The sequence below is a fragment of the Canis aureus genome, chromosome 8 (assembly GCF_053574225.1).
Source record: "Canis aureus isolate CA01 chromosome 8, VMU_Caureus_v.1.0, whole genome shotgun sequence".
In the NCBI taxonomy this organism is placed as follows: Eukaryota; Metazoa; Chordata; class Mammalia; order Carnivora; family Canidae; genus Canis; species Canis aureus.
In genome coordinates, this window is record NC_135618.1 from 63,496,036 (window position 1) to 63,505,404 (window position 9,369).

The window sequence follows — 9,369 nt, forward strand, 5'->3', positions numbered from 1 at the left end:
CTTTGTCGAGTTAAATATTCATGCTGAAATGTTTAGGGTAAACATAAAATGAAGAGAAATAGAGTGTGCAAATTCCACATCAGCAGATGGGAAAAATGGAATGAGGAAGCAAAAGTCAACCAAGACAGAAGAATGTGAGGAACGAAGGAGCTAGAAACACAGGAATAAAAAGCAGGATGAATGGGGCAGAATGAGGTGTAAATACATCCAAATATATGGCTCATTAAAATAAGTGTGAACACACTAAAATAGCTCAAAGACAGCAAGAGTCAGACTGGATAAAATAAAAACAAGGTCCAGCCAGCTACCTGCTCTACCTGATGACCCAGAAAAGATCAAAGTAAAAGAATGAAGGAAGATTTGCAAGGCAAATACTCAACGAAAGAAGTCGACATATCTATATTAATAGGAGACAAAGTAGATGTTAAGTCTGAAAGCATTGCTAGTGGTGAAGAGTCATTTTATACAATAAAAAAGTTTATGGCACTGGTAATATATAACAATTCTAAACTTGTACGCACTTAAAAACAGCCTCAAACATTGAAAGGAAAGAATGGACACAATCTCAAGGAGAATCAGAGGAATCCACCATCACTGCTGGGGTGTGGGTGTGGATTAAACACACCTCTTTTTTTGTTTGTTTTTTATTTTTTATTTATTTTTATTATTTTTAAACACACCTCTGCTAATAATTAATAGTTCAAGAAATAAAAAAATATGAATGTGGGACTCTTTTACCTCGGTGGCCCCCCAAAGAACCACTTCTCCTGGCATGAATCTGGATTGGTTGTGTCAATCTGGATTGACAAATAGAGTGTGGCCAAGGTGATACCCTGCCAGTTTAAGTTTTGAGCCTTAAGGAAGCCTGATAACTTCTGTTTTCCATGCTCTCAGAGCCCTGTGATGCCTTGACAGGTTCAGCTGCTGCGCTGGAGAGACTGGGAAAAGGTGATGACCCTGGAACTACCTGCAAAGGGAGATTGCTCCAGCTGCCCCGCAGTGTCCCAGCTGAGCAATGCCCTCAAGCAATCCATAGCCAAACCGCACCAAGGGAAGGACCAGCAACAGCTGCCTGGCTGAGTCCAGGTTGCAGAATCACGACCACATGACATGTGCTAAGTCACTAAGATTTGCTATGGACTGACTTGCTATGCACCAGTAGATAACTCAAGCAACAATGAACAAGTTTGACCTACTACAGATAGGTTTAACAGTGAGGCCAATGATTACAGAACACAGATTCTGTTCAAATACAAGGAAAAGGCCGCCCGGGTGGCTCAGTGGTTTAGCACCGCCTTCGGCCCGGGGCGTGATCCTGGAGACCTGGGATCGAGTCCCATGTCGGGCTCCCCGCATGGGCCTGCTTCTCCCTCTGCCTGTGTCTCTGTTTCTCTCTCTGTATCTCTCTCTGTGTCTCTATGAATAAATAAATTTAAAAAATCTTAAAAAAAACAAAACCAAAAACAAATACAAGGAACATTTCCAAAATTGACCACAAAGGATGTTAGAAGACAAGTTTCAACACATTATCAAGGATTGGTATCATCCAGATCTCATTCTCTGACCATGTTGCAACATGTTGCAATTGAATTTGATATTGTTATCATAATTATTTAAAAAATGCATCAAGTTAAATTTGATGCTATTAACATTAATATGTCTTCTGAAAACTCTAAAGTTTTAGAAATTAGAAATAGACCATCCAAGCAAACAGCCCAGCTTGTTTTTGGTTTTTTTTCTTTTCTTTTTTTTTTTTTTAAGATTTTTATTCATTTATCCATGAGAGACACACAGAGAGAGGCAGAGACAGAAGCAGGCTCCATGCAGGGAGCCCGACACGGGAACCGATCCCAGGTCTCCAGGATCCCAGGTCTCCAGGATCACGCCCTGGGCCGAAGGCAGGCGCTAAACCACTGAACCACCCAGGGATCCCCGAGTCCAGCTTGTTAAACTTGTTTGTTATGGTATCAAAGGAAAAAAAATCATTGGGATTGTTATTGCCTGCTAACCTGGCGTATCCTTACTGCTGCAACCGCCATGTGGCGATGTGGTCTAATAAATAGTCCATTCTGATCCTGGTTCCATCCTCTACTCGTTGTATGGCTTTGAGCAAATTGCTTAATCTCACTGTGCCCCGCTTCTCATCTGCAAAGTGCAAACAATAATGCTATGATAGTACCACAGCAGAACTGAAATTATTTTTTATTTATTTATTTATTTATTTATTTATTTATTTATTTATTTATTTTATTTATGATAGTCGCACAGAGAGAGAGAGAGAGGCAGAGACACAGGCAGAGGGAGAAGCAGGCTCCATGCACCGGAAGCCCGATGTGGGATTCGATCCCGGGTCTCCAGGATCGCGCCCTGGGCCAAAGGCAGGCGCTAAACCGCTGCGCCACCCAGGGATCCCCCAGAACTGAAATTATTGAAGGTTAAATGAGATCTGTAAAGTCCTAAGAAGAAAGATGTGCAAAAAGTAGGATCTCTGTAAATGTTAATTATTACTATTACTACCTTCATATTCTATACAATGACACTAACACTTGGCAATGTAAAGTCTCTTGCCCAAAATCGCATACCAAGGAAGCGACAAAGCCAAAATTTCACCCCTGTGTTTCTGCCTCCATTGGCACCCTATTCTCCCTTTATGGCATTATGTGTCTCCCCCTCTGTGGGTCCAGGAATAGAGTCACTATTCCTTCCTCCCCTTGCCCCCCACAAGCTAAATTCTGGAGAATTTAGCATCTTTCGCTCATATTCTGGAGAAAGATTGTTCCTGCCTCAGGACATAGGTACTTCCTCAGCTCCCATAACTGTCCTGCTCTCAATTGTCTCCCAGCCCTTTTGGGCTAAGCTCAAACCATACTTTTTTGGGAAGCCTTTTCTGATCCCAAACTTCCCCCTACACCCTACCAAAGTAGGCCCAGTTCTCATTATCTATTCTCCTAGTACCCCACGCTTTCCATTTCCAACATTTATCACACTTAAAACTATTTGTGTTGTTATATGTTGAATATCTCCCCAACTGCATCAATGAGGCAGTCTATCTATGTATGGCTGGAGCCCTGCAGCTGCACATAGTAGGAACTCAGTCACTGCTTGATGAGTAGATAGGTGGAAGGAAAGAAGGAGGGAACAAAGGATGGATGGATGGATGGATGGATGGGTAGAGGGATGGATGGATGGGTAGAGGGATGAGTGGATGGGTATTTGGATGGTTGAATGGCAGGCATAGTCTCCAAGAGCCTTGAGGGCATCACGGAGGACCCTCTTTTTAGGACAGGCCTTGTCATTTCTCTTGGAAGTGGACAAGGAATTCTTCAGGAGGCTGCCTGCCATGGTTTGTAAGAGAGTTGTCTTGCTAGCTGATTATTTCACCCAGAGTCAGCATGTTTTTAAGGAAGAATTAGTCGTGGGACCCAGGACTCAAGGCTGAGGCACTTCCCTATTTGAACCTAGGTTCTACTTAATTTGACCCCAAGTGCCAGGAGAACATTTATGGGAGCTAAGAGTCAGCAATTTTAAGAGCCAAGTCAACAGTCTGAACAGTAGGGTGACTTTTTGTCTCAGGTGCTTGTCAAGGTTCAAACATTACAGGTTGGTATGGGTTATCATTTCATCCTTGGTAGCAACACACATGGAGACTTTCTCATCACCTTTGAGGAGCAGGCTAGGATCTGGCTAGGATTTGGGGATGTTTTGGGGAAATGCTCAAGAAACAGCGAGCCAGCTCACAAGGGCTGCACAAATGCAAGGTCAAGCAGAAGGACACATGTTCTTTAGACTTAGGGTAGCCTCATGAAATTACCCTAAATCTAAGACTTATCATTTCTGGCTGCCACTTCAAGTCCATTAAAGGTTGGGTGGGGGGCTCCCTTTGAGATTTTATTTGTTTATTTTATTTGAAAGCGCGAGAGAGAGATGGGGCAGAGGGGGAGAGAGAATCCCAAGCAGACTCTGCACTGAGGGTGGAGCCCAAAGCAGGGCTCGATTTCAGTACCCTGAGATCATGACCAGAGCTGAAATCAAGAGTTGGATGCTCAACCAACTGAGCATCCCAGGTGCCCCTGAGATCTCCTTTATGTCAATTCATTCCAGGACCCAGGCTGGCCCGGCAGCTACCATCTCGAAGACCGCTTGTCACCCAGCAGAGGGAAAGAAAGAACTCTGGAGGGTTTTGCACCAACAATGAAATGCACAACCCAAAAGTGACAATGTTGCTTCTGCACACAGCAGATTGGCCAGAACTTGGGATGGTGAGTTTTAGGTATCAGTTTGGGGAGGTCATTGTGCCCAGTGATTTAATCAAACACTACTCCCGGACATTGCTGTGACAGTGTTCTGTAGGCGTGGTTGACATCTACAATCAATTGGCTTTAAGTAAGGAGATTACCCCCAATAATGTGAGTGGGCCTCATTCAATCAGTTGAAAGCATTAAGAATAAAAACAGGTTTCCCAAAGCTGAGGAATTCTGCTTCAAGACTGAAGTAACAAATCCTGGGTCTCCAGTCTGCCGACCTACCCTACAGAGTTCAGATCTGTCAACCTTATATCCTGTGAGCCATTTTTTAAAAGCAAATCTCTTGATGTATATAAATACAAGCCTCTTGATATATGTATATGCTACACTATACACACATCTATTATATCTAATATATGTAACATATTATATATATCATTGTGAGTGTGCATATATTATATATATTATATACATAACATTATGTGTATATAGTACCCTGTTGGTTCTAGTTCTCTGGGGAAACCCCAAACTTATCCACAGCTACTTGTGTCTTCCTCAACGGAGGGACCAGGAAGTACCATCTTAACCACATACCAAAATCTTCGGATAGTAGTAGTAATAGCTCCTATGGAATTATTGCAAAGGTTAGAGATAATATATGGAAAAACTCTTAGGGCGCAAAATATATCCTGCGTATACTAGGCTATGGCATTTGCTAGCTGTGCTGACTCTTGGACCAGTTACTCACCTCCCTGTGTCTCAGTTTACTATTCTGTAAAATAGACAGGAACTAGTTGAACCTGAATGGTTGGAAAGATGAAGTGGATCAACAGCCAGGAGGAATTTAGTCTGGCACGTGGGAACTTACTTTATTCCTGTTATTGCCCCGCCTCCTTCCTTGCACTTGGCCTTCTCATCCCATTGCAGCTGTCTGGAAATGCTGCCTAAAGACAGCTTCCTGAAGGCTCTGCACCCTAGAGGCCTGGGAGCACTGTCCTCTCCATCCGCCATCCTGCCCTGCAAATACTAGGCAAGAGCAGAGTCCCATGGTGGCCTTCACTGGCTCCCTGGGCCCCCCTTCTGGTAGTCTGCACAGACCAAGGCTCCCAGAGCACAGAGGTGTAATGGGTGGTGGGCTCAGAGCCTGCTTCCCGGGGAAGGAGAAGAACAGGGGGGCTGCCCAGGCTCAGAGACCCCTCAGAAGGTGCCTATGGGGAGCAGTATGCACAAGAGCCCTGGAGCCTGAGGAGCTTCCTTGGGAAGCAAGGAGCTGTCCTACGACGGACTATATACTTTACAGGGCCTGATACAAAATGAACATGTGGGGTTCCCTGTTCAAAAGGTGTTGGCCAGGGATCCCTGGGTGGCGCAGAGGTTTAGCTCCTGCCTTTGGCCCAGGGCGCGATCCTGGAGACCCGGGATCGAATCCCACATCGGGCTCCCGGTGCATGGAGCCTGCTTCTCCCTCTGCCTGTGTCTCTGCCTCTCTCTCTCTCTCTCTATGTGACTATCATAAATAAAAAAAAAAAAAAAAAAAAAAAAGGTGTTGGCCATTTCATGGCAGAAGAGCATCGAACCAGGTGTGCGGCTCTGAGTCCGCTGAGAGCATGGGCCCGGGGGTGGGGGAGTGGGGGCAGGGGTGTAGGAGGGGGAGGCATCTAGGGTGAAGATCCTCACAGGGAGCACATCTGTGGCACGGAACTCCTGGGTGGGGAGCATAACCCGTCCTCCTGCGATGTTGGGTTGGACAGCAGCTCGCACCGGGCTCTGGGGCGGAGCGGAGCTGTTTATGGCCTATGTCGGGAATGCACAGGAAATGGTTTGGTTTTCCCCACTAGTGATTCACTCCCTCAGCCTTGCTCTCTCCTTCTCTGCTTCCTGTCCCTTTGCGAGGGCTTGGACAGATGCTGTCATTTCCCGGGCACTTTTGGGTAATAAAAAGGCCTGTTTGGTTGAATCTAAAACTTCCATCTCAAATCCAATTTCACGCTCATCTTATCCCCTACTGCAGAGCAGCCAGGCCTTGACCTGAGAGCCCCAGGAGGGAGGCAGGGAGGGGGAACCGACTGCCTCTCCTTCCTCTTCCTCCCTCTCTGCTTAGCCTGAGCTGTGGCGGGGAGGGAGAGGAGGGAAAACAAATCTAGGGTCTCTTTCTTAACTTGACAGTGACACGCCCCCCGCAGGACCCCCGATTTCTCCCCCAGCCTCCTCAGCTGCTGTCTGCTTGTGTGGCTGGCATGAAGGGATGGGGAGACGGGGAGCTAGCATTTGGGCCACTTCAGCCCTGAGAAGACATCTTACCTGTGTCACTGCTGCCTGGGGGCACCTGATCGTTCTCTCCCTCCAGCTTGGAGGCCAGATCACAGCTCTGGGACAACGGGAAAGGGCCCTCTTCATAAGGCAAGACACAGAGACACTCAGAGCTCTTCAGGGAAAGCCAGACAACAAACAGCTGCTTGTCTGGCCTTGGCACAATAATAATATCATACGATTGCAGCTTGTATTTACCTAACATGTTTTCTATGCGCCAGGAGATGTGCTGAGCACTTTCCCGACATTAAAGCATTAAATTTTCTCAACTAGGTGGTATGTGCTATTTTAAATCCCATTTTCCGTTGTTGAGAAAATTCAGGCTAGGAAAGGTTAGGAACCGTGCCCATGGCCTCAGAACCCTGCAGTGGCCAAGTCAGGGCTGGATGCAAGCTCTCCCTAGCTCCATACCCTGTGCTCAGAGTGACTCTACTCTCTGACCTTGTGGAAGGCACCATATAAGGTGCATGAATACTATGGTGGTGATGGTGGTGGGGGCTGATTCTGCCTGTGGAGAATCAGGGAAGACTTCATGGAAGAGGTGACCTTTGGGTTTAGTTGTAAAGGGCAAGTGACATTTGCCAGGGGTGGGGCGGGAAGGGCACAGCAGCTGGAGGGAATGACATGTGCAAGGGCTCTGAGGCCTGGACCGTACAGCAGATAAGGACTTGCAGGGAGCTCTGGGAGGATGGGGCCCAGGTCCTGTGTCAAGGTAAGTGCTGGGGGATGAGGCTGAGGTGAGCCCCACGGAAACCCTGAGAAGCATTCTGGACTCTATTCCTGGACTTTGAGAATTCTCACAACACTGAACCCATTATAAAATTACCGGGGATCCCTGGGTGGCTCAGCGGTTTAGTGCTTGCCTTTGGTCCAGGGCGTGATCCTGGAGTCCCAGGATCGAGTCCTGCATCGGGCTCCCTGCGTGGAGCCTGCTTCTCCCTCTGTCTGTGTCTCTGCCCCCGCCTCTATGTCTATCATGAATAAGTAAATAAAATCTTAAAAAAAAAAAAAAGACTTAAGATTACCTCATTACTTACACGCTCATTCTCCACCTCCCCCATTAGGGTGGACACTCCGTGATCTGTAGATCCCCAACAGCGGGCGTGAAGTGGGCTCTCAATACATGTTTGGGGGAATGAATGCATGAAGTCCAGGTGGGCTGGGAAGTGTGGTCCCCACAGCTATACCTTCCTGCCACTGTCTTGAGGTCCTCAGGTTCCTGCTGAGCCGCAGCTAGGCTCTGTGGTAGTTCCACCCTGGCCCCAGAGACCGTCCGGCTGGGGGTGTCCCTAGCATCCTGAAGAACCTGACTTGAATTCCCACCTGTCACCACCAGGTGGTGCTCATGCCACACAAGGAAACGCAGAGTGGGTTCTGCTGGGTTGCGAGCAGGGGGAGGGCAGGTGCGTGGGGGGAAGCTCATCTGGGAGCCACAAATGAGTTTTCCAGGCTGCCATTTGTTTTCATTAGTGCCTGGATTTCCTTCCCCGGGACCAGACTGGGGTGACCAGCGTCGTGGGCCCAGGGCCTGTGTCCCCCTTCCCAGCTACAGGCCGCTGTAGGTGAGAAAGCAGGATGGCATGGGGAGAGGGTCGCTGGTGTCCAGACCTGGGATGCCTGTGACTGTCACTCTCGTCCAGCCAGTAGCCCTACCACTGCCTGCTATGCCTGCCCACCAGCCTTGGGCTTGGCCGCTGGGATGAGTGAGGCCATTCTCAGCCCACATCTCCCCTTCCCAGGCTGCTGGCCCCTATCCGGATGCTCAGCAGACCCAGGGCAGCAAGGTCAGCCTCCTGACACGGCTCCAAGGGAATATGCCCTGGTCCCTTGGCCAGGGTCTTAGCTCGAGGTGGGTGCTTCCAGCTCTGGGGGTCTGGCCACACCTGCCTTCAGCCACACAGCTGAGTTCTGGAAGCTTCTGGGACCACCCTGGGAAGGGAGTGGTGCTGAGGATGCATTTCTCACTCCAGGCACTCAGGTGAAGCAAAAACCAGGACTGTGTTTTCCTGTCTTGAGCTCCTATTTTGACCCATGGCAGAAAAAGCCATCTTGGCCAGTTCTGAGTAAACTTGGTCATTTAAACTCAGGCCTCAGAGAGTTTCCTCCTTGGTAGCCTGCTCGCTGCCCCTACTGACTTCCATGCTGCTTGTGCTCCCTGCCCCTGCCCCGAGTGCCCTCCACTTACCAGATTTCCCTGGGTTCTGTGTGTCCCCAGATGTCCAAGCTCTGGGGGCTTCCCATGCCTCTCCCCAGAGCGGGAGGCTGCAGGACCCCCTCTCGGATCCCCTGTAACGTCTGACCCCCGTGCTCCCCCTCTATCTCTCCTCTTTCCTCCCCCGGCTGGAAGGGGCTCCATCTAGTTTAGGAATGGGGACAATCTATTCTCCAGATCTTATTTTCTTCCCAGAGAAAATAAGCCACATTTTGTGTTCTAATGGTCAAGATTTGGCATTCTAAGCGCTCTCCCCCGAGGGGACAGCTGCCCGCCCACCAGGGAGGGACGTGGGGTTGAAAGGAGTGTGTATATGTGCACCCCCTGCGTGTTTCAGGGAAGGTAATGCCCCCAGGACTACCACTGGTCTCTCTAAAACAAACACACCTGTTCCACGTGGCAGGGGCGTGCCATTGTTCCTAGGATCCACGGAGAATGCTCTGGCCTGAGGAGGCTGCCTGCCGTGAGCTGGGGCAGGTGTGTGCAGGTGTGTGCCGGGCGGTGAGCAGGTGCTAACAGCATCCTGGGCTTCTCCTCCCACAGTCAGAGCAGAGCCGCTGACCTTGCAAATAGCATGCAGGCTGCAAACACGAGCCGCGTAGG